General features: G+C 36.2%; 1 long non-coding RNA gene across 1 annotated transcript; it reads right to left on the minus strand.

Moving 5' to 3' along the window:
- Positions 1-2,846: 2,846 nt before the first annotated feature.
- LOC113333273 lies at positions 2,847-5,760 on the minus strand. The gene is made up of 3 exons (XR_003351840.1): positions 4,301-5,760; positions 3,535-3,619; positions 2,847-3,011 (listed from the first exon to the last, which is right to left on the minus strand). It is a non-coding gene; the product is annotated as an uncharacterized LOC113333273 (long non-coding RNA).
- Positions 5,761-6,000: the final 240 nt, after the last annotated feature.

Genomic DNA, 6,000 nt, shown 5'->3' on the forward strand with positions numbered 1-6,000 from the left:
AAAATTCAAATCTTTTTGAAAGGGAATTTTATAGGTTGAAGCAGTTGTTAAGATACATGTGGTTGTGAAAGGCCAAATCAACTTATCTTCTACATCTAATTGAATATGAATAGTTACGATAGAGTTTACTCGTTCCATAGTAAATAACTTCCTAAGAAGTAGCACATTCCATTGTTCAGATTGCATATCAATTAGATTAGCGACCCACTGATAGTCATTAGGGATATGACTACCATTACCAACCTGCCATTTTGCATACTTCATAATAATTGGAAGTCCATAAAAAATACTCTTCCAAATCCAACTTGAGTTAGAGCTTGCTGGTGGAGGAAAATTTTGTAAATCATTATGAGGAAAATGTTTACCCTTAAGCACCTTTGCCCATAAAGCTTCCTGATTATGAATCAATTGCCAAGCCAATTTTTCCAAAAAGGCTAAATTGTAATTGGTTAAATCCTTAATACCTAAACCACCAAGTTTTTTAGGTGTACGTACCTTGTTCCAAGCAATAAAATTTTGTCCATCTGATGTAAAGTGGATTATGGAAGTTCAAAAACCTGAATCTGATACATGGCCATAATACTCAGCACCGCATTCACTTGAGTTGTTCTACCTGACCGGTTAACAATTTTACTCTGTCACTCTTGTAATATGTTATTCATGTTATCAATAATTCTTTGACAATTCTTTTGTCTTGATCTGTGCATTAGAAGGGGAATACCCAAGTATTTTTCACCAAGACCCATCACTTTCATGTTAAGAATACCAGATATATTAGACTTGTGACTGTGAGAGGTATGCTTACCAAAAAAGAGAGTCAATTTATGCACGTTAATAACCTGTCCTGAAGCCTGACCAAAAATATGAAGTAAATGTTGAAGATGCACCATTTGTGAGGCATTGGCTTGGAAGAATAACAAACAAACATCTGCAAAAAACAGATGATTAATAACTGGACAATATTGATTAATATTTATTCCTTTAAGATGTCTGTTATCAACATTAGTCTGCAAAAGTCTGGAAAAAGCTTCCATGATGAACAAAAATAAATATGGAGACAATGGGTCTTCCTGACGAAGACCACGAGTCAGTGAGAAAGAAGAACTAGGACTGCCATTGATAAGAAGAGAAACATTTATAGTAGAAATACACTGATCAATCATAGTAATCCAATCATTGTGAAATCCTAGTTGACGAAAGATGGATAGCAAAAAAGGCCATTCAACCCTGTCGAATGCTTTCGACATATCTAATTTCAAACCTACAAGAGCCTGATTAATATTTTAAGCTTCATACTATGCAAAATCTCATGAGCAATAATGATATTGTCGTGGATATGTCTACCAAAAACAAAGGCAGATTGAGTAGGTGAATTTCTGCTGGAGTTTGTGAACCAAAAACAAGCTCAACCCGGGTACTTAAGTATGCGTACTTAAGTGGGTTATTTTCTAAAAACGGTTTATTCGCGAACTAAGAAATTTATAAATTAAGGAACGCAATCTTTGCAAACCGTGGCTATAATGTTCATGAACCGATTCGAGTGAATCAAAATCGTTTTTGCTTCGACTGTGTCTTGTATACTTCTATGAGATCTAAGCAATTGAACAACTCTCTAACTAGTTCATTTGAGTCATTTGAACTAGTTATGGTGAAGATGAATAAGGTTGATATGAAAGTGCTCATATGGCTAACCATTGGTTAACTATTGTTGAACCAACTAAGTGTACACGTTTAGGTACGATTACTCAAACCTAAATGAAGTTACATTTCATTTGTGTATAACAAGCTAAGTTCAATCTAACGGTTGAAAGATATTAGCTTGAATCTAACCAGGTTTTATCTAACGGTGAATATTGAATGCTTTGTTACCAAGGTAACTTAGATTGCAAACCCTGATTTGGAGACTATATAAAGGAGAACTCTAACAACTGGAAAACCTAATCCCCACACCTCCCGTGTGATACTAGTTGTATTAGCTATAATCGATTCTCCTTTAACCTTAGGTTTCTTCTCGAGACCCTGAAGGTTAACAACTTGAAGACTTCATTGGGATTGTGAAGCCAAACCCAACTATTTTCTCTGTAGTTGCGTGATCTGATCTTGCTGTTTCTATCGTATTTGAGTACAATCGTAAGATTAGCTTGAGATTAATTTCTCCGATAGGCAAGATAGAAAAGTAGTCACAAACACCTTCGTCTCATCGTTTGTGATTCCACGATATCTTGTTTCGCTAGTCGATTAGGATTATTGTGAGGTGATTGGTATTTTTAGGTTGTTCTTCGAGAATATAAGTCCGGTATATCAATTGGTTCATGTTCACCTTGATTTATCAAAAGACGGAACAAAACTCTTAGGTATTTCTGTGGGAGACAGATTTATCTATTCCTATAGACTTTTCTGAATGAGACAAATTTGTTTATTAAAGTCTTCGACTTTGGGTCGTAGCAACTCTTAGTTGTCGGTGAGATCAACTAAGGGAATCAAGTGCATAGTATCCTGCTGGGATCAGAGACGTAAGGAGCGCAACTGTACCTTGGATCAGTGTGACATAGATTGGGGTTCAACTACAGTCCAGACCGAAGTTAGTTTTTAGTAGGCTAGTGTCTGTAGCGCCTTAATACAGTGTGCGTTCAATCTGGACTAGGTCCCGGGGTTTTTCTGCATTCGCGGTTTCCTCGTTAACAGAACTTCTGGTGTCTGTGTTATTTCTTTTGAGAATTATATTATGTTATATATGTAGCGCCCCCTAAGCTAGAAGCTGAATAATCCAAGAGATTAACTAAATAAAGAGGCACTAACAATCTAAATCATTTACTTAAGCATTCAATTAAGAAATATACTACAAAACTTAACCCAAAAACTATCCCCTCTCTGATATATACATATATACATATAAAATAGTCATTTGGTTTACAAAAGAATATACAACATAATAAACATAGCAGAAGTAAACTAACTAACGATCTGGACGTTTGAAGCTTTCGCTGCGCAACTCTGATCTGTCTCTAAAACTGAAAGTGGGAATGGGTGAGCACATCATCCCTAAAAGGGGTGCCCAACAGGAATAACATTTAACTTTCAAGTAATCATTACAAGAGTTGGAAAACAATAATATTTTCCCAAACAATAAATAGTGACCAAGTCACTAAAATAAACAAACATGTATATGAACAAACTCCTTCTTCAAACAATGTATAATATTCGTGCTAACCACATTCATTAGCTATTGATGTCACCAAGACCATGATGACACACTCTAAGCAATAAAAGCTAAATTCATGTAGATATAAATGTGAAGGAGCGTATGTTATATACCACAAGTGGAAATTCTCATTTCCATAACAATTCATAAGGACAAACAAAACATTACAAGTCCTTTCCAAATCGTGGAAAGATTCACAGAATCAACAGAAATATCATAATGCAATTTAAACAAAGCATGGAATGCACGGACAGACAATGAATGAGTTTGTTAAGCATAAACTTTTGTAAAAGCAACAATAATGGTTACAAATGAGTCAAATGTATTCCCACCTCTTTTGATGATAAGCCACGCCTACCTCGAGATCCACGATCCACTGGTTCATCCTTTGAATCGATCGTTGTTAATATAGACCAACTGTTAATCATACAATAACTTTAAGAATCTAGCCAAAATGGCTCACACAAGAATCATACAAGTCTATCTAATTGTTCTAAGCCCATTTACGGTTATATACCCTTTTATTATCTATCTTTAACATATATAAGGTTTACTAATTCAATTAGGTTGATTCTATAGTCCATAGCTAAGTCTTTAATGAACCAAAGGCTAATTCGGACCATAAGGGTCCAAACAATCGAAATAGAAATACTAGAAATAGAAATACTAGGCCTAAGCCAAAGTCCACTAAACTCGGCACATTAACACAAGGTCTGACCTAATTGGGTCAACTAACGGTCATTGACGGTCAAAGGTTCAACTAACAGTCCACGTGCGTCCAAAGTCAAGTCCTGGGTCAACTAGTCAAGGTCGAGTCGGTCAAATGAGTCAACTCGGGTTAACTCGGTGAGTCATTACGGTCAACTCAGTCAGATAAACTGAGTCAGACATAAAGGAACTAAGTCAGACTGAATATGTTCAATCAGACAGGCATAAGGTTCAGACCTGAGCCATAAGCACAAGCCAAAGATTCTAACACACCTGCAATTCTAGCCTTAGTTATGTTTTACCAACCAGATTCTATCATTTGACTTAAACACAAACTTCCATTCTATAGAATTCTATAATTTCAATATACAATTATAATTCAAGCTTTACCTGCAATTGCAGTAGCAGCAGGCCTTCAAACAGACTATCATCAAGATACACATCTACCATTAAAATATCCCAAGTCATATCCACCCCTTGCAATTACAATCCTAAACAAAAACCATAACACCATCTTTAACTGATCCAAACTACAACCTCGATTCAACTACTAACTGCAATACCACAGCTACATCCAAACTTCAATAACATTTGCAGCTCCAGTCTCTATTCCACTGCCACATTCTTCTCAGTTATACGCCATTTCAGTTAGCTACCACAGTAGTTCAACAACACTAGATATACTTGCAATTCATTCACAGACCTTTAGAATCATTAAACAACCACTATCCCAAATACATCCCCACTGGGTACAACCATTTCCCTGCAACTGTCGTTCACAATTTGACATCACCTGCAGTTCTAACACCATCTCCACAGCCACCACAACAACTTAGCTAAACACTAAACAATCTGTAATTCCAGACATAATATCTCCAATTTCATATTCAACTCCAACAGATCCACTAGCTTCAACAACAGCACCACCATCTTCATAAACTTCCCCCAACACAGCAACAACACCACCACTCTCATGAATTGTTATTTCATAATTATCACGGGTACTACTAATCTATCACATGCACAATACCACTTCCACTACAACAAGGACCATCACCATCAAAACAATCCAATTCCAGTAACCATTTCAGTACCAGACAATAATCACTTCATTGCCTCAATCACCAGCTCAGTGTAATAATTCCTCTTCCAGTTCCATATACACATCTATCTCATAACTTAGATCAAAAAACAAACTCACAACTCAGTGATGAAAGTATATAAACATTACTACGTTAACTAAGAAGAATAATTACCTCAAACAACTTGTCTCAACCAGATTGAAACCAACCCCTTCTTTCTTCTGATTCCAACAAATCAATACAACTCCATCTCCTTCCTAAACCATCTGTTCAATTCTCAAAACCCTAGTTCTTAAATTGGGGAAGAACATGAAACCCTAATTCATCAATTCTTCTATGTGAATCAAAAATCAGATACTAAATCTTCTCCTTTACGTTCAATACACAAAACCCATCTTCAATTAATCTTCTAAAGTATCAATTTCATCTTCGATTTCTCTTCTGCAATTCCCCTGAAACCCTAATCCAATTCTCATCGATTATTCACAACTGAATCGACTTCAAAACTCCAATTAAACATCTACCCATTGTTGCTGATCTAACCGTAGCTCCATATTCATCTTCTAGATCTTCAGAATCATAATCAAATCTAAGAACCCTAACTCTGCTTCTCTTTGATTGTCACCACAGACAAAAACCCAACACTCCCTTAGTTGTTCTTCATCCTGATTTACAACCTCACCATCACCCTCATCAATTAATTCTCTCGAACTGATTCTCAATCGCACACAGAGAAAAGAAGAACAGGGGAAGAAGGAAAGAGAAGAAAGAAGAAGAAGAAAGAAAAGATAAGAAAGAAGAATAACCTTCTCGGTTAGGTGTAGATAAAGCCGACCAAATTTGGTGAGACACCCACTCGCTTCGACACGTGCAGCCACGAGGGTAATATTCAAAATTACTATTTTACACTCCGAAAACAAATTGATAAATCTTCTTCGTTTGGTACCCGATTGACACATTCGAGTAGTCTATTCCGCGTAACTTTTCGAGATCTATCCAATGGTACTA

Source organism: Papaver somniferum, unplaced genomic scaffold (genome assembly GCF_003573695.1).
Source record: "Papaver somniferum cultivar HN1 unplaced genomic scaffold, ASM357369v1 unplaced-scaffold_132, whole genome shotgun sequence".
NCBI lineage: Eukaryota > Viridiplantae > Streptophyta > Magnoliopsida > Ranunculales > Papaveraceae > Papaver > Papaver somniferum.